Source organism: Dipodomys merriami, unplaced genomic scaffold (genome assembly GCF_024711535.1).
Source record: "Dipodomys merriami isolate MVZ:Mamm:240054 unplaced genomic scaffold, mDipMer1.0.p SCAF_7, whole genome shotgun sequence".
NCBI lineage: Eukaryota > Metazoa > Chordata > Mammalia > Rodentia > Heteromyidae > Dipodomys > Dipodomys merriami.
The window spans coordinates 15,852,064-15,872,169 of NW_027206290.1; the positions used below are offsets into that span (position 1 = coordinate 15,852,064).

General features: G+C 47.0%; 1 long non-coding RNA gene across 1 annotated transcript; it reads right to left on the minus strand.

Moving 5' to 3' along the window:
* Positions 1-489: 489 nt before the first annotated feature.
* LOC138817225 (uncharacterized) lies at positions 490-4,019 on the minus strand. The gene is made up of 3 exons (XR_011368781.1): positions 3,740-4,019; positions 1,718-1,785; positions 490-583 (listed from the first exon to the last, which is right to left on the minus strand). It is a non-coding gene; the product is annotated as an uncharacterized lncRNA (long non-coding RNA).
* Between the last annotated feature and the right edge of the window lie 16,087 nt (positions 4,020-20,106).

Consider the following 20,106-nt stretch of genomic DNA (forward strand, 5'->3'; position numbering starts at 1 on the left):
GAAGGAAGGAAGGAAGGAAGGAAGGAAGGAAGGAAGGAAGGAAGGAAGGAAGGAAGGAAGGAAGGAAGGGAAGATGTGGCTCAAATAGTAGCTAGCCTTGAGCAAAAAAGCCAAACAAGAGCATAAGGCTCTTTAAGCCTTAGTACTGGTACAAAAACAATGGTGGTTGTGGTGGTGAATCTTGTAGTACTAGTTCTTCAGGTGGTTGAGGGGTATTTTCCTACAGTGAAGGGGCTGGGAAGGTGCTCAGTGGTAGAGTGCTTGCCTTGCATGCATGAGGCCCTGGGTTCGATTCCTCAGCACCACATAAGCAGAAAAAGCTGGAAGTGGTGTTGTGGCTCAAGTGGTAGAGTGCTAGCCTTGAGCTGAAGAGCTCAGGGACAGCGCCCAGGCCCAGAGTTCAGGCTCCACAACCAACAATAAAGAAAAAAAATAAAAAGAGTCTATTGAGCCAGCAGGATTTTTCTTATCTTTATTATCCATGATGGTTATACAGCACTGTACAATCTTCAAGTCAAATGCAGCCAGTACTGTTGTAGGGTGAGAACAAGGCTGTCAGCTGCCATTTGAAGTTCTTGCTTCCCTAAGGAGGAAAGGTTGATCCTAAGGCTGAGTTTGGTGAAAGATGTGATCCTCTTCCCCGGCCCCCACTCCCTCCGCCCCCAGGACCTGCAGGTCCTAAGTTGTACTTTGGGAACTCAGCCAACCAAGTGTTTTGACTGGAGAGTCTGGTCTACTGCTCAATGCAAAGGTTCCTGCCTTGTGATCGTCTACACAAATCTCCTCCTCTACCCCTCTCAGGCTCCAATGCTTATCTTTTAGGAGGATCACACGAATGTCTTTCAGTCAGTAGTTCACTCTTTCAACCCCTCTGTCCACTACAACTCTGGCTACAGAGATAGATCAGAGTGATTTTTGAGTTAGGGGGACAGAGTTGATTTTACTTTCCTGAAGACAGAGAATCTCGAGATACTCCCCCAAATCCAGGACTCTTGGGGCTTCTATCATCTTTAGACTCTCGTCTCCATGCTTCTTCGTGCATTAATATTCAAATTCACTCTCCCACTACAGCTATCACTAGTGCCTTCCATCTGCAAAGTTCTAACATTAAAAATAATTCCTTCCTTTCCTAGCCAGGTGTGGTGGTGCATGCCTGTAAACCCAGCTGCTTTGGAAGTAGAGATAGGAGGATCACAGTTCAAACCTTGCCCAAGCAAAAGTTGGCAAGAAACTATCAATCCAAAAAACAAACGAACTGCATAAGGACTGGGGGACTGGCCCAAATGGTAGAGCGCTTGCTTAGCAAGCAGGAGGCCCTGCGTTCATCCCCCATGCCCTCCAAAAAACAAACCATCCAACAAAAACCTTCATTTGCTATCCCATCTCTGTCTCCCTCCCTCCTCTCACCCCTCCCTCCCTCCCTCCCTTTCTTTCTTTTTTGCCAATCCTGGAGCTTGAATTCTGGGCCTAGGCACTGTCCTGAGCTTCTTTTGCTCAAGGCTAGCACTCTACCACTTGAGCCACAGCACCACTTCTGCCTTTTCTGTTTATGTGGTGGGAGGAACCGAACCCAGGGCTTCATGCATGCTAGGCAAGCGCTCTACCACTGAGCCACCTTCCCAGCCCACTATCCCATCTTGGACTTGCCTGTTATTTCTTCACTATGTCAACCTGCAGCTCTTTCAAATAATAGGTGTGATCTGTTTTCTCCACTCACCTAATGTATTTTGCCCAAGTCTTCTCTTTGCTCTTGATAGACTTCGAAGTATTTTTTTCACTCTCCATCTGTCTTAAAAACCATCTGTATTTGTACAGGCCTCTCGCAGCCTTGTTTCATCCCCCCACCCATAAAGACTGAAGCTTCCTCTCGCCATTAGTCCTCCTGATGTTCTTGGAGACGTCAGTCTCTGCAGAGAGGTTTCCTCTCACCCGCCTCGCCTCCATGTGTTTGTCCTCGCATAGCTTTCAGCCTCCTGCTCCTCTCATGATCTTGACTTTGTTGAGAGCCTTAAAAAACTGGATATAAGCCAAACAGTGGTTTCTCAAGCCTATAATCCTAGCTACTCACAAGGCTGAGGTCTGAGGATGGTAGTTCAAAGTCAGCTAGACAGGAAAGTCTTATGAGACTTTTATCTCCAATTAACCAGCAAAAAGCTAGAAGTGAAGCTGTGGCTCCAATGGTAGAGCGCCAACCTTGAGAAGAAAAAGCAAGTGAGAGTGCAAGACCTTGAGTTCAAGCCCCAGTACTGGCACGCGCACGCGCGCGCGCGCGCGCGCGCACACACACACACACACACACACACACACACACACACACACACAGATATAGCAACCATGCCAACTGCTTAGTATCAGTCAACTGAAAAGAAGGAAAGAGGGAAGTTAGTTCATCCATCAGAATGCCTAGTAGCTGCCACTGTGTGCGCTCTTTCCTTAGTAGTGATGTTTTATTAGACTGGAGAGTTGAGGTCTTCAGTTTTATCAAGTGGATCCATTCTGTGAATACTCTTTTTTGTTGTTGTTGTTGGTCATGGGGCTTGAACTCAGAGCTTGGGCACTGTCCCTCAGCTCTTCAGTTCAAGGCTAGCACTCTACCATTTGAGCCACAGCGCCACTTCCAGTTTTCTGGTGGTTTACTAGAGATAAAAGTTTCACGGACTTTCCTGCCCAGGCTGGTTTTGAACCACGATCCTCAGATCTCAGCCTCCTAAGTAGCTAGGATTACAGGCATGAGCCACCAGCGCCCAGCTCTGTGAATAATCTTGTGTGACTATTCACGTAAGAGCCTACTTATAGATAGAGGACGTTCCTGAACTATAGATGTCAAGTTCAAACTGAGAAAAGAAATAGCACAACCCCATCAGGTAGTAGCTTTTCCCATGAAAGGCATTTAGGTGATTTGGCCAAGTAATTGCAGTCAGGCACAACCAAGTAACTAGTGTGCCTGGTAATCGTCCCAAGTGCTGGACAGAAGGGACCCCAACAGAGCTTTTCTAGACAAGACATCACCCCCAAATTTAAATAAACCCAACTGTGCTCCTTTTTTATCATAATAATGCATATTAATTGTACAGATTAATGAGTTTCACGGTGGCATTTCTATGCATAATCATCTCCACTTTGCATTCTCCCACACCAACCCCCTCACTTTTCCAAAGTCCCCTCCCCTTCCTCGTGCTCTCCCCCCACCCCCTACGCTCCCCGGCCTCCCTCCTCCTTTCTTCTTTCTTCTACTTTCAGATTTCTTTTTTTAAGTTTCTTCTGGCTGTTTCTTAAAGGAAAACAAACTCTAGGGAAGTTAGGAGACCTTTTCTTTCAAAAGTGTGTGGTAAGGTTAAACATGAAATGACAGAGAAAGTGATCCTGAGGAATTTTGAAGTTTAGTCAGGCTGGGAAAGCAAGGGCTTGCGAAAGCATTGTTTGGCTTTAAGCTACGGCACCACCAGAGCTGGCTTAGTGTGTGAAATTATACACAAGACTTCACGCATCCCTTAGCCCACAAAAGGTCTGCATTTCTTCCATCCCAGAAAGCCACAGCCTTTCTACAAATGCTCTGTACAGCGTCCAGCCTTCCTATGACCGCACAGCCATCTCTGCCCATGCAAACTGGCACTTACACTTAGACCAAAGGGAAACCAAGCAGCCCCACTTCTAGGAATCAGAGCACCTATGGCTCACACCTGTAATCCAAGCTACTCAAAAGCCTGAGATCTGAGTTCAAGGGTCAAAGCCAACTCACCCAGGCAGAAAAGTCTCCGACACTGTTATCTCCAATCAACCAGCAAAAAGCTGGAAGTAAAGCCATGGCTCAAGTGGTAGAATGCCAGTCTTGGACAGAAAAAGCCACACGAGAGCTTGGTGTCCTGAGTTGAAGTCCCTGTCCTGGTACCAAAAAGAAAAAAACACAGAATTCTATGACTCAGAAGGTTATGAGAAAGTTATCTTGTATGGAAATTCTAGCCATGGAGGAAAAGTCTTCATAATTCGAGAAATGAACTGTGTAGTTTATAATAATACTGATGGAGTGCAGCCATCTGGAGTTCTGGAAGCTTCCCAGAGCTCACGACAGTGCCAGTCGGTAGATAGGAACGTTGACGTACAGAGAGGCTGAGCCCTCTCCCCTGTATGTTTTTGTTGTGGCTGTTTTTGTTCTTGTGACTAATGAAGGTCTGGAAATGAATGTCGTTGTCACAACTCCAAATCTAGGAATTTAAAATTGCACCCCCCCACCTGGAGTTTGCCTTGGGAAAGAAAAAAGCCAGCTGTGGGTGAGATTTTGTTGCTGTTCTGGGAGTCCAATCTCTCACTGGTGGGGGCCTGCCTTTTGTGGGTGCCGGAGGGTGAAATATAGTACTTTCATTCCAGAGCCTGCAGAGTTTGGTGAACCAGACGTACAAGCCTTGTGGGGAGTATGCTTAGATTCCTATCTCCAGGCAAGGTTCCCGGGGAAAGTAGGGGAAAGGGCACCAGGCTAAGAAGGCTCTCAGAAGGAAAACATTGAGCGCAGGTGGGGTGGGGTGTGTGTGTTTAGGGTGTGTCCTCTGGCGTGTTGTACAGTCTCCGGAGACCAGGCCTCGCCAGAAGATGTGGGAGAATTAAGAGAGACAGTCTATAGGCCCAGCCCAGCTACAGGTGGCAGCTGCCCACCTTTGTGGCACCCATTCACCTCGCCCTTTCTCTAGCAACCATCATGAAGTCTCATCTTTACAAAACGTTAAGCAGTTTGAAAGAAAACTCTGATCTCTAAAAAAAATTAAAAAATAGAACAGAATAACCCCCACTGAAAGCCCAGGTACTGGTGGCTCAGACCTGTCATCCTAGCTACTCAGGAGGCCGAGAGCTGAAGAGTGAGGTTCAAAGCCAGCCTGGGCAGAAAATTCTGTGAGACTCTTAGCTCCAATGAACCAGCCAGAAGTGGAGCTGTGGCTCAAGTGCCAGCCTTGAGTGAGAACGCCAAGGGACCATATCCAGGCTCTGAGTTCAAGCTCCAGCACCAGCACCAAAAAATAACAAGCAAAAACAAAACAAGGAAATTTGGGTCCCTCAGTCACTTTTATTTCCTAGAAAACATGTCACAAAATATTCATTTTATATAAGGAATTTTTGGGGGGGGCTCTTTAAATATGGTTAATAATGATCAATTATTTGTTCTAATTATCATCTGTTTTATGTATTTGCATAGCATTTGATCATGTCAAAGCATTCCCATGTGGCAAACTGCTGAAGGCTAAAGGCTTCTCCCCAAACCCAAGCAGAAAGCACTAGGAAAAAAAGAAAGAGTAGATTTGAAGAGCAAGTATTCTTTTTGTGTGTGTGTCAGTCATGGGACTTGAACTCAGGGCCTGGGCGCTGTCCCTGAGCTGTTCAGCTCAGGGCAAGCGCTCTACCACTTTGAGCTACAGCTCTACTTCTGGCTTTCTGGTGGTTAAATGGAGATAAGAGCCTCATAGGGCCGGGTGCCAATGGCTCACACCTGTAATCCTAGGTACTCAGGAGGCTGAGATCTGAGGATCACGTTCCAAGCCAGCCCAGACAGGAAAGTCCGTGAGACTCTTATCTCCAATAAACCACTAGAAAACCAGAAGTGGTGCTGTGGCTTGAGTGGTAGAGCTCTCACCTTGAGCTGAAGAGCTCAGGGACAGTGCCCAGGCTCAGAGTTCAAGCCCAATGACCAACCAAAAAAAAAAGAGTCTCATAGGGACTTTTCTACCCGGACTGGCTTTGAACAGTGATCCTCAGATAGATCTCAGCCTCCTGAGTTGCTAGGATTACAGGCGCAAGCCACCGGTGCCCAGAGAGTATCATTTTTTTTTTTTTTACTCAGTGAAAAAATCTGAAGAGTGTCAAGGAAGGTGGGGGAGGGAGGTTAGTAGAGCTTGGGCAGAGGACTGAAACAACTGGGTTTGGGGCCTGAATTCAGGGCCTTGTATTCTTGCTTGGCTAGTGCTAGTGCTCTACCACTTAAACCACTCTTCCAGTCCAGCTTTGCTGGTTAATTGGACATAACAGCCTCTTAGACTTTCTGCCTGGGTTGGCTTGAACCATGATCTGGGATGGGGGATGGGGAGGGAGGGGTGAAACAACAGAAAATAATACAACTTTTGAAACATCAAAACAAATCATGGCTATCAGATCATAAGGCTAAGAATTATATGAGTAAGAATTACATCTGTTGAAAGAAATACACTAAATGAAAAATATTGCATCATTGGCATGATTAGTGAGTAGGAATACTTGATTGATAATTCACAATAAAAGGCCAATAGAGCCAGTACTGGTGGCTCATACCTATAATCCTAGCTACTCAGGAGGCTGAGATCTGAGGATCATGGTTCAAAGCCAGCCCAAGCAGAAAAGTCCCTGTGAGACTCTTATCTCCAATGAACCATTCAAAAACCAGAAGTGGTATTGTGGTTCAAAGGGGTAGAGCGCTAGCCTTAAGAAAAAAGCTCAGGGACAGTGCCCAGGCTCTGAGTTCAAGCCCCACAACCACAACCATCACCAACAAAAGTCAGAAAAGATAAAAAAGAAGCATATTGTTATAAAAATGCTAAGACAGTGAGAAAACAGATATACAATTATTGACAATATTTGAAAAATGGGAAGCCTCCAAGTTGCAATATTAGACATTTTCATTGTAACACAATGGTAAAAAAAAATTGCTGTTTGAAAAACCTCATCAAGGAACCATCAAGGCAAGTAGGGAGAAGATTAACTTAGCTCATATATAGACAAAGATGACAACCTAAAAGTTTCTAGAAATACTATCTTAGAAGGAATGAAAGTCTGTGCAATTGTACCGTACATCAACAGCACAATTAGATTTTGAGCTAAGTCATTTAAAGAACTGAAGGAGGGCTAGGGGTGAGGCGATGTGGCAAAGAGCTTGTCTAGCCAGAAGAGGAAGAGGAGAAAGAGAAGAAAAGAAAACACTTCTGTTTGGGTAGACATGGTAGTTTATGCCTGTAATACCAGCACTTGGACGTCTCAGACAGGATTGTGAGTTTTAGGCCAGCCAGGACTTTACAGTGAGACCCTGCCTAACGAAGAGAGAGGAGGAGAAAAAGAGAAGAAAGAGGGGGGGGAGGGAAGGGAGGGAGGAAGGAAGAAAGGAAGAAAGGAAGGAAGGAAGGGGAAAATTAGAAAGAGGAAGGAGATGGAGCTGGGTATCTATAATTCTAGCTACTCAGGAAGCTGAGATTTGAGAATCTAGATTTGGAGCCAGTCCCAGAAGACAAATCAAGAAGACACTTATCCCCAGTTATTCAGCAAAGAGCTAGAAGTAGATACATGGCTCTAGGGATAGAGTACAAGCAATGAATTGGGATGGGGGGAAGCACTAAAAGAGCTTCAGGCGGGCTGGGAAGGTGGCTCAGGGGTAGAGTGCTTGCCTTGCATGCATGAGGCCCTGGGTTCGATTCCTCAGCACCAAGCAGAAAAAGCCAGAAGTGATGCTGTGGCTCAAGTGGCAGAGTGCTTGCTTTGAGCTGAAGAGCTGAGGGACAGTGCCCAGGCCCAGAGTTCAGGCCCCACGACCGGCAAAACAAAAAAAGCTTGAGACTCTGGGGTCTTGAGAGCAAGCCTAGTATGGACACAAAAAGAAGGAAGAAGATGAGAATGATAATGAAAAGGAGGAGAAAGAAGAGGAGGGGGAGGAGGAGGAGGAGGAGGAGGAGGAGGAGGAGGAGGAGGAGGAGGAGGAGGAGGAGGAGGAGGAGGAGGAGGAGGAGGAGGAGGAGGAGGAGGAGAAGAAATGTCATACCACATTGTCGGCAAGCATAGGAGATAAAAAATTTGTTCTCTAGTATAAATGATCAGTATAAATGCTACTTTCAGTAGACCCCAAACTAGAAACAATTCAAATCTCTGTCAATAAATGGATGGACACACAGTGGCTGGACACATCTGGGCCTCAGGAAAGGACGAGGATCTGCCGTGGTGCCCAGCTCCCGGCGTGAACGCTCTGTCCTTGTCTGCTGAGGCTGCTCCACAGAGCACTGCGAACTGGGTGATGTAAACAATACGTCTTTGTTTCTCTCTCACACAAATATGTTCTCCAGTATTCAGAGGCCTATAATGGAGACAGCAGAAGAGAAGGTTGCTGTTAAGAGAAACCCCCACAGGAAGCAGTACTCAGAACAGAAAACCCAGTGTTTCAGCACTTGTGTTGTTGATTCAGTAGAGTTGATAAAGATCACATCCCTTTATAAAATCAATATAACTCCACCACCTTGGCATTCACCAACTACATGTTCAAATACAGTATAAGACCAACAAAACCATGTCTAGAAATCAATTTAATCAAGATTACACCCGACATCTATTTAGAAATAAAATTAAAATGCAAGTATATGTTTCTCTCCTTCTCCCCTTTGGAATAAGTCTGTGTTTGCTCATGTTTGCACAGGATCTAGATGAAAAGTCAGCATAAGAGCCTTTGAACAGAGTACACAGCCCTGGAAAAATAGAACACTTTTCTCACGTGTTCTCTGCTGGCTCAATGATGGTACCCAGGACTTTGGACCTTCTACTTGTGTGACAGCCCAGGGTCCTGACAATTAATAATTTAAATACCCAGACTTCCTAACAAACCCATCTGAACAGCAAACCTAAGGTTTTCCCAAGAGAGAGTTTCCTTAGTTGGTCTCAATATAACACCCAAACGGACTTTGGGAAAATGCAGAGAAGCAAATACATTGTGATTCTGTCACCATTGTACTGGTAGAAATGGGTCCTGAATAAATAGATGAAAAGCTAATAGTAGACTTACTGAATTTACATCAGACATCCCTTCCTTCAAGCCAGGGCTTTTTCCTACCCTAATTTAAAAGCAGATGTTGTCTTTATTTTCTGTTTATACACAAAGTTTGTGGAGAACTCCCCAAACACCCCCCCCCCCCCCCGTCAGTCCATGGTCACGCCCACTCCAAGACCAGCTCAGTCCATTGGACGCCTCCCTCCTGCTTCACCGCAGCTGGGCAGTTCTCTCGCCCCTCTGACTCCCAGAATTGATTGTTGTGGGGAGAACCTTCTTCTTCTTCTTTTACTTTTTTGTCAGTCGTGGGCCTTGAACTCTGGGCCTGAGCACTGTTCCTCAGCTCTTCAACTCAAGGCTAGCACTCTACCACTTGAGCCACAGCACCACTTCCAATTTTCTGATGGTTCATTGGAGATAAGAGTCTCACGCACTTTCCTGCCCAGGCTGGCTTTAAACTGTGATCCTCAGATCTCAGCCTCCTGAGTAGCTAGGATGACAGGCGTGAGCCACCGGCACCAGGCTGGGAAAACTATCTTCTAGAGTAGCCCCTGGTCCCTGTCTCTATTTCAAGACTCACAGGGCAACTCTTCATGCAGTGCCAGCCTCGGGACTCATCCATCTCTCCTGCTGTCAGCACAGGGTGAGGACTACTGAAAGCACTTCCGCCTTCTGCCTGCCTGACATTTTCATTCATCCTCCGTGGAAGCAACCAATTTGGCAGCAATGTCTGCTGTGCGGCAGACAGCAAAACACAAAGAGAGATCTGCAGATTTCCAACAGCAAGGATTTGTTGTGGAAAAAGGAGAGAAAACAAAGTCAAGAAGGAGAAAAAGAATGGAAGAGAGAAGGGGAAAAAACAATGGGAAACAGGAAACAGTTTTAAAATCATGGATTTTTTTTTTTTTTTTGCCAGTCCTGGGACTTGAACTCAGGGCTTGGGCACTGTCCATGAGCTTCTTTGGCTCAAGGCTAGGACTCTACCACTTGAGCCACAGCACCATTTCCAGACTTTTCTAGTTTATGTGGTACTGAGGAATGGAATCCAGGGCTTCATGCATGCTAGGCAAGCACTCTACCACTAAGTCACATTCCCAGCTCCTGGATTTTCATTTATGCTATTTACTACGATTTTTTACCTAATAAAAAGTTGCATGTGTACGCAGTACTAGGGCTTGAACTCAGGACCTCGAACTCTCTCTCACCTTGCTTACAGCAGCCGTACCTCCAGTCCAGCATTTTGCTGTTTTTGTTTTTGTGGGGTTTTTTGTTTGTTTGTTTTTGGTTTTGTTTCATGTTGGAGTCTTTCTAACTTTTTTGGTAGGGCTAGCCTTTACCCATAATCGTCTGATCTCAGCTGGCTGAGTAGTTAGGAGTACAGGTGTAAGCCCCTGGCTCCCAGCTAATTCATTTACCCTTTCAACTTGTAATTCTCTAATGTATAAAGTTAAAATAATAATGTAAAATACTTTAAGCTTATTTTTAAAGATTAAATGAGATAATTTTAGATTTTGCTGTTTCTTTGGTTATTTTTGTTACTGTTGTTTTATTTTGCTTTGGACTTTTGACACAAGATCTCAATATCTAAGCCCAAGCTGGCCTCAAACTTGCAATCCTTCTACCTCAGTCTCTAGAGTACTGGGATTACAAGCTTGTACTATACACCCATTTTGTTTTGTTTTATTTTTTTGATGGTTGTGGGGCTTGAACTCTGGGCCTGGGCACTGTCTCTCAGCTCTTCAGCTCAAGTCTAGCACACTACCACTTGATCCACAGCACCGCTTCCAGCTTTTTCTGTGTATGTGGTACTGAGGAATCGAACCCAGGGCCTCATGCATGTGAGGTAAGCACTCTACCACTGAGTCACCTTCCCTGCCTCTACACACCCATTTTAAAGGAGATAATTTAAAAGTAATATTTGAAACATACTTAATAAATGTTAGTCCTTACAATGGTTAATTTTCTGTGTCAGCTTGACAGGGCTATGAGGAACCCATATATATGGCCAAATATTATTCTGTGTGTTTCTGTGTGCGAGTATTTTCAGATGGGTTTAACCTTCAAATCAAATCAAGCAGATCGACCTCCCTTGTGGGGGACCCCCTCCAATCAGTTAAAGGCCCAGAAGAAGAACAAGGGTGAGTCTTTCATGAATAAGATGTACCACATCCTTCCTGCCTAGCTACCTCCAAGCATCAGGTTTTCCTGCCTTTTTTCTTTCTTTCTTTCTTTCTTTCTTTCTTTCTTTCTTTCTTTCTTTCTTTCTTTCTTTCTTTCTTTCTTTCTTTCTTTCTTTTTGTTGGTTGTGGGGCTTGAACTCTGGGCCTGGGCACTGTCCCTCAGCTCTTCAGCTCAAGGTGAGCGCTCTACCACTTGAACCAGAGTGCCACTTCTGGTTTTCTGGTGGTTTATTGGAGATAACAGTCTCAGACTTTGCTGCCCAGGCTGGCTTTGAACCACGACCCTCATATCTCAGCCTCCTGAGTAGCTAGGATTACAGGCGTAAGTCACGGGCACCCAGCTTTTTCCTGCCTTGAAATGTAAGCTGAAAAGCTGGCTCTCCTGGCTCTCAAGTCTGCCAGCTTTTGAACCAGAGATATACTCCTACTGTCCAGGCCTTCAGATTTGGACTAGAACTTGTACCATGGCTTCCCTGGGTCCCCAGTTTGTCACCTGCAGAATTGGGGGACTGTCGGCCTTCATAATTGTGGATCATGACATTAAAGGATGGGGAATTTTTCCACAGTTGCACACAGTAGACACAGCCCATACAGCGGACACAGCCCACACAGCCCTCCCGTCTCCACAGCCAGCAAAGACCACCGGGGTTGTAGCTCTGTAGCAGACAACGCTAGCTAAGTGTGGCAGCTCCGTGGCGGACAATGCCGGAGGTGTTGCAGATCTAGCCTCTGCAGGTTCTTCTCCAGCAGTTTCACACAGTCCAGGGCCTTGGGTTCTCCCGTCTTCTCTGGGAGCTCTCGGTCTCATCTTCCCCAGATTGCAGGAGTGTAAGGATTTTAATACCTAAGGCTGGGCTCTAATTGGTTGCCACTATTATAATTAGGTGCTTTGGAAGGTAACACCTTATTGGTCGAGCCCTATAACATTCTGATCAGTTGTAAATCCCTAATCAAGTCCCTTCTCCCCAGGGTCATGAGAAGGTTCTAGAAACTAGAAGTATCTAAGGAGGAGCAGAGGCAAAGTGTTCTGAAACAATGTCTCTTTTGCATTGGTTTTGGTTTGCTAGGCCAAGATACTTCCCAAGGGCCCTGTAACTAATTTGACCTTTCATAATCAACACACACACACACATACACACACACACACACACACACACACACACACACACACACACACACATACACACACACACACCCCTTATTCTTCCTATTTCTCTACAAAACCCTAAACTAATACAGTGTTTTATATTGTCATTTTAAGTATTTTGTATATTTTCCACAGCTGGGCACTGGTGGCTCATGCCTATAATCCTAGCTACTAAAAAGACTGAGATCTGAGGATCTAGATTCAAAACCAACCCAGGGAAGGAAAGTCTGTGAGATTCTTATCTCCAATTAACAACCAGAAAACTGGAAGTGGTGCTGTGGCTCAAAGTGATAGAGAGCTAGCCTTGAGAAAAAAAAAGCTCAGTGACAGTGCTCAGGCCCTGGGTTCAAACCCTACCCACCACCAACAAAAAAAAAAAAAGAAAGAAAGAAGGAAGGAAGGAAGGAAGGAAGGAAGGAAGGAAGGAAGGAAGGAAGGAAGGAAAGAAAGAAGGAAGGGAGGACTGGCATAGATTCTGAGTGGAGAATCTGGAAACCACAAGATGTAAGAGCTCATTTTCTGGAGACCCAGCTCCAGAAGAGTGACTGTTATTTAAAGGTAAAGTTTTACACCCTGTTTTAAAATTTTTATTGTTATTACTTTGGGATCTGCCGAGTTAAACAGTGACAAGAAAGTCGGAAACATTAAGAGCCTGCACGGAATAGGCAAAAGTTCAACCAGCTCAGGAGAGACCTGCAGGGTCCTGCGACTCCGGCCACCAGAGAAGCCTCCAGGAAAACCTTTCCCGAACCTCCCACGGAAGGCCTCTCCTATCACCCCTCCTATAACCCAGCCCTGACCCCCAGGAGGCCTTCAGGGCCCCCCTCCTGCCCCCAGGAGGCCAACCAGAGCTCAAAGTCCAATTCCCTGTACTACAAAACGCCTCCAGTGATTTGAACCCAGGTGATTTCAGAACTAAATGAACTTACAGTCTCCCAGCTGATAGAGTCTGGGAAGATATTAATAGCCTACTTTTGGAATCCCTGAATTTCTGTATTTTAAAAAAAATTAGAGAGAGAAAGAAAAGTCTTAGGAATATTGGCAATACAATGAGGTGATCGCATATTCCTCTTACATCCGAAATACAAGTGAGTAACGATCAAGAGGAGGGGAAGCTGCAAGGCAGCTCTGAGGACCATGTAGACAGCGTCGTGGCTCCCTAACCCACACCTGCTCTGCTAGTGAGGACACCAATCCAGGAGCAGCAGCTCAGCCTGGGCAGGGCGGTGGGGGAGGGGGGCAGGGGGAGCTTTGCCCACCCCAGAGCTGAGGTGTGTCATCTCCACACCCCAGGACTCAGAACAGCTCTGCCCTAGTGCACTCATAATCATTTAACAATCGTGTGCTCAGCCTTGGCTGATCTCTGTGGCTTAAGCGCTCCAGTCACAGGCAATCACAGACCATCAACAGGGACCTAACGTGGAGAAGAGTTGGACCCAGTTGAGTGTTAGAAACTGGAGCCAGCGGCGAACCGTGGGCAGAGCCAGGAATGGCTGTATACACTGGTGGGGAAGGAAATTAAAACTGAGCAGAAGCCGGGCGCTGGTGGCTCACGCCTGTCATCCTCGCTACTCAGGAAGCTGAGGTCTGAGGATCACAGTTCAAAGCCAGCCCAGGCAGTAAAGTCCAGGAGCCTCTTATCACCAATGAACCAGCAAAGAGGCCGTGTGGCTCACATGGTAATGCATTTGCCTTGATAAAAAAGATAAGTGGGTGTGAGCCCTTGAGTTCAAATCCTAGTAATGGAACACTCACACTCCACCACCCCCATATACACACATCCCCATACACAAAACAAACCAAAACCATGTACAAGGGTCATGCGTGCTCAAGAGCAAATACTAGTGTGTGGAGGGCATGCCCTAAGGTGACCCTCAATGCGTCATTTGTTTCAATGATCCATCCCCTGCATGTGGATGGAGCCCGTGGTTTTCTTCTAAGAGGGACGCGTCACTCTTACGACTGGGCCGCTCCAGCAGAGGAAGAGAGCAAGGCCGTTCATCTTTGGGACCAAGCCGGGCGCCATGTTTAAGATGTCCCTGAGGTCACATGACCCCATGGCAGGTGGCCCCTGGGAAGTGGACTTGCCCTCTGCATATCAGAGACTGCAGTCCCTGTGACACCAGGAGAAAGGACCTTCTAGAAATTCCTCCAGCAGAGCCTGACTTTTCCAAGGCCCTCTGGGCCCCAAGAAATGCAGAGATAACGAGTTGCCATTGTGTGGACGTGTTAGGCCTGTGTCATTTGTACTCATTCCCAGAAGCAGAAGAACCAATGCACTCTCCCTATCCTTTCTACCACTGGTGGGGACGGGTCTCCCCAGAACCCTACTGGAAGATTCTGTCCAGCACCAAAGTGTCTCCAGTTCCACCCTATGTTTTTAAAATTTGTCATCTATGTGCAGCTTTTTTTTTTTTTTTTTGGTCAGTCCTGAGGCTTGAACTCAGGGCCTGGGCACTGTCCCTGAGCTTCTTTTGCTCAAGGCTACCACTCTACCACTTGAGCCACAGTGCCACTTCCGGCCTTTTCTGTGTATATCATACTGAGGAATGGAACCCAGGGCTTCATGCAAGCTAGGCAAGCACTCTACCACTAAGTCACCTTCCCAGCCCAGTACAGCTTTTCTTATTCAATTGAATCATTGTTTATTGGGGGGGGGGAGGGGCAGTCTGGTGATTCTCCATGGAATTCCAGTTTCTTTGATAAAGGATCTTCTAGAAATTCCTTCCAGTAGAGCCTGACCTTTCCAAGGTCCTTGGAGGCTGCTGTTCCTGGCTCTTTTCAAAGGTCTGCTGGGTTGTAACAACACGTGAAGTTCCTTCCTCCCTGAGCACCATGGCAGGGAGTGGACTTGAACTTGGGCAATCTTCCAAGGCCCAGTCTCCTCTAGTGGGAGAAAGTTAACAGTTTAACAGCATTGTTTGCCAGTTGAGAGCCACCAATGTGTTGTTTTATACGCTTCCAAGAACTTCCCTCTATGTGTGGAGAGTGCCTAGAGCTGCACCCCATTAACCTCTCTGCTACCTGCTTTATGTAACGTTTCAGCACTGTGTCCAGCAAGGGTCTAGGATGTCTTCCTGGGGAGAGGGAGGTGGTGGAGGGCTTGCCTCTGCCATTATTTCCTTCCAGCTCAAGAGCGCATGCCCGTACCATCTACGTGTCAGCCCTCATCTCTGCTCATACCCAGGCCACTGCTGTGCTCATTCATATCCCAAGAGATAGATTCGCCTTTTGAGACGTTCCGATGAAGATGGAATCTGTGTGTGTGTGTGTGTGTGTGTGTGTGTGTGTGTGTGTGTGTGTGTGTGTGTGTGTTGGTACTGGGGCTGGAACACAAGGCCTCATGCTCTCACTTGGTTTTTTTTACTCAAGGCTGGGGCTCTATCACTTGAAGCATCCCTTCACTTCCAGTTTTTTGCTGCTTATGAAGAGTCTCATAGATTTTTTTTTTCTGCCCAGGCTGGCTTTGAACCAATTTCCTCAGATCTCAGCCTCTTGAGTATCTATCATCATAGGCATGAGCCACTGGCATCCAAATTATGTGTGTTTTTATTTTGCTGATTACTTGTGAAAAAGGGAAGGATTTTCTGGGACACATGCTTGATTGCTTGCTTCCTTGATAATGCCTGAGATTTTTCCTGCTACCTTTTTGAATTTGCGATGAAGTTCACTGGCAGTGTAAAGCTTTACCTGCTTTTATTATGCAGCAGACGAGACAGCATTAGCCTACTTCCGACAGTGAGCGTGGAGAGGACTTGGCAGGGCAGAGCGCAGAGCACAGAGAGCACTGAGCACACAGAGAGCGTAGAATGTGGTGCAGGACTCTGGGAAAATGAAGGCCTCCCAATAGGGCCGATGCAGAACAGTTAAGTGGTATCTGAGCCGAGTGCAAAGCAGCTAGGATCTCCCAAGGAACTGGTATCAACACCACACCTTCCAGCCTCCTCCTGGAAGCCAAGAGTAGCTGCAGCAAAACCACATTCCTTGTGCAGTCAAACCTAGATGGGTTTGAAGTCAATTAGAGGATTTTTTTATTCCCACTTTATGGTCCCTGTATGCGCTGAGCACCAAAGGCTCACGCCTGTAATCCCAGCTACTCAGGAGGCTGAGATCTGAGGAGCAGTGTTCCAAGTCAGCCCAGTTAATCAGCAAAAAGCCAAAGCAGATGTGTGGTTCCAGTGGTACAGCATCAGCCATGACTGAAAAAAAAAACAACAAAACTAAGAAATAGCACCCAGGCTCTAAGTTTGAGACCCAGTACTGACACACACACACACAAAAAAAATGAAAACTAGAAATAATGTGCACCTTAATGCTTGGTCAGTACTGTTAGGTTTTCCCAAGAAAATGGCCCCTTCCCCTTCTCTCCATGGGAAGCTGCTCATAGACTTCCTGTCCCCCCTTGTTTTCCATGTAGGACTGCATGCATCCTCCCCTAGGAGTCTCTACCCAGCACTGTGTGACCCAGGTTTCTGGTACACCTGGGGGAAGTTACCTCCCCTTCCTGTGAAGTCACATCCTGGGCTTCCACAGCCAGGCCTCCTTTGGACCATGGGAGGTTCTCAGGCCTGAGTTCACCTCTGCCTCTGCCTGGACCACTCCTCTCCGCCCTCTCCCCACATTAACCCCAGTCTCTCCCTGCCTCGGCCTCTCCACATCTTCATCTCCTGTGGGCCGGCCGTTTGAATACTTCTAGTAAACTTTTCTGCCTTAACAATTGCATGGCAGTCTCCTTCCAGCTAACCTTCAAGTATGAGGCACACACATGTAGCTGTCCAGGTTATGTTGCAATGAGGAGACAGACCGTGCAGACAGAGAAACAGAGGATGAACCTCAGGGCTTATCGTCAAGTTCAAGGGTGTGTGCAATAGCCCTGGGCCCATTGGTAGCCACATTTTAGGTTTAAGTGTGTATGCCTATGTGTATCTGTGTGTCTGTGTGCCTTTGTGTCTGGGTACACGTGTGTGTATATGTGTGTCTGTGTATCTGTATGTCTGTGTGTCAGTACTAGGGTTTCAACTCAAAGCTTCAAGTTTTGTCACTCAAGGCTGGTGCTCTATCACTTGAGCCACACTTCTGACTTCCAGTTGTTCTATTGCTGGTTAATTAGAGATGAATCTTATAGACTTTTTCTTCCCAGGCTGGCTTCAAACAGCAATCCTCATACCTCAGCCTCACAAGTAGCTAGAATTACAAGCTCTACCCACAGGCGCTGGCTGGATTTAAGCCTGCTTAAGGTGGTAACTAGTAAGTTCCCAGTTGATCCCATCTAATTTCAAACTCTTGTTTCAAAAACCAAAAATTCTGAGGATGGAAATGAAGATAGCAAACTGGTAAAGGGTGTAACACAGACAAAGCATAGCATTTCATAGAAACGCAAAACTTCCTACATCAGTGGCTGAAGTGGCTTCCGGACAGCACCTATAAGTGGGTATTACAAGAGTCAGTGGGGGAGTGAGAGGAAAGACTGCAAGGAAACAAGGAGGGGGGCTGGGAAGGTGGCTCAGTGGTAGAGCGCTTGCCTTGAGCTGAAGAGCTGAGAGACAGCGCCTAGGCCCAGAGTTCAGGTCCACAGCCGGCAAAAAAAAAAAAAAAGGAAACAAGGAGGGAACATTTGAAAAATAACTATTTTTCAAATAGATTGTGGATATTATGATATATATTTCATATCCCACTCCCCAAAACAGTCCAAAGCAGAACTAGAAGGGGAATCTGGCAGATTTCTGAAAGAAAAAAAAAAAAACATTTGGAGCAAAGAGTCTCATGGACTTTCCTGCCTGGGCTGGCTTTGTATTGCGATCTTCACATCCCAGCCTCCTGAGAAGCTGGGATTACAGATGTGAGCCACTGGTCACAGGTGTTTTTGTGTATTCACATTTACCATTCCCACTGACTCCAGACACCAATTCCTGCTTCAGCCTGTATCATCAGCTCACCCAGACACAAACTGAACAAAACAATGTGGGAAAGGGAGCAGATTGCTCAATCCAGAATTACCCATCTAGTCCCGGGACAAAGGTCCACACACATAGTGGAAAGAGGTTCATCTGAAGGCCGGTTTCAAGTCCATGTACCTCACAGCAGAGATCCTCACTCACCCACTCCTTTTTTATTTTGTCAGTCGTGGGGCTTGAACTCTGGGCCTGGGTGCTGTCCCTCAGCTCTTCAGCTCAAGGCGAGCACGCTACCACTTGAGCCACAGCTCCACTTCCAGTTTTCTGGTGGTTTATTGGAGATAAGAGTCTCATGGATTTTCCTGCCCAGGCTGGCTTTGAACCTCAATCCTCAGATCTCAGCTTCCTGAGTAGCTAAGATGACAGGCGTGAGCCACCAGCGCCCAGCTCACTTAGCCACTTCTAACTGGACCCTGTAGTGCTTTCAGAGATAGGGACCATCTAGCCCACCAGCCCTGTGATCCCCCTGAACTCACATAGAACATGACCAGACAGACACATGCGCGTCTTATTCACAGCATGTCTGCTGTATGGATCATTTTATATGTCTCATTATGATGTTATAAATATCCAAATTTGGGGGTGGGGGACTGGGAAGGTGGCTTAGTGGTAGAGTGCTTGCCTAGCATGCATGAAGCCTTGGGTTTGATTCCTCAGTATCACAAATGCAGAAAAGGCGAGAAGAGGCGTTGTGGCTCAAGTGGTAAAGTGCCAGCCTGAGCAAAAGAAGCTCAGGGACAGTACCCAGCCTTGAGTTCAAGCCCTAGGACTGGCAAAACAGTAATGAAAAAATAAATATCCTAATAGTCCTTGGTAGGAAAACAGTTCCACTCCTGTCAGACAAAGAAACTGAGGTTTGGAAGAAAGACAGATACTTGAGATCACAAATATTTAAATAGTTAAAACACTTAGGGATGGAGTCACCCCACCTGAAGCCATGCCTCCTGCTTTTCTTCTTCTTGTTTGTACTTTTATTGCTTGTTTTCGTGTGGTGTTGTCTATGGCTACACACACAGATCCTTCTATCACACAGATTTTCCTAAGGAGGCAATGACTTTCAAGAGGAGTTCTTCCACTTTTCCGTTTTAGGGTTTAGCCTTTACTAGGGTGTGAACTCAGGGCCAAACCTGCCACCTGGCTGCTTCATTCTACCTCTTAACTCACGTCTCCAGTTACAGCTTTTTGCTAGTGAATTCAAGGCGGAGTCTAGAAGTCTGTTTTTCCCTGGCTGGCCTCAAACCATGATCCTTGGGGCTGGGAAGGTGGCTCAGTGGTAGAGTGCTTGTCTTCTATACATGAGGCCCTGGGTTCAATTCCTCAGCACCACATAAGCAGAAAATCATGATCCTCCTGAGACGCGAGGATTATAGGTGTGAGCCGCTAGCACCTGGCTGTTTCATGTCTTTCTAGAACGATGGCTAGGTTTTACATTTTATTTTGTGTTGTGTCTCATTGTGGGTTGTCTTTGTCGGGCTTGGCGTGGGATGAACGAGGAGCAGGTGGCCCCCACCTTGTCCCCACTGTACCCCGCTCAGAACGAACACCTCTCCCGCTGGGGGAGTGGGGGCAGCTCGGTGGCCCTCTCCCTGATGCTGCTCAGGGAGCACTGCACGGGGGGGGGGGGGCGGGGGGGGAACGCTGCTCACCGGGGTCCCTTGCGGGGCCATCCGTCCAGCATTCACAGCCATCTTCCATCTCTACCAGAACCCGGAGGCCTGTCCGGCGCCTGCACACGAGTCCCTGGGGACCACTGGGCCGCCACCACCGGCTTCCACCGCCACCCACCGGGTGTTCATGGGAAGTGTCACTGGGAAGAGCTTTGTCTTTGGGGATGACAGTCCCCTTCAGTGTTTGTGGGGGGCGGGAACAGAGAGCGTGGGGTGGGTACAGGCCCCTCCCAGAGGGGTGAGCATCCTGTATGCAGACCCTGCATGACATCACCAGGCCCTGGGCAGTCCCACTGTGGCCCTCTGGACATCATGGTCTTGGCCCATCACTCCTGGGCGTGAACAGCGGACTGCGTGGACCCCAGAGGTGTGCAGAAGTGGACTCCCACTCAGGGGCTGAAGG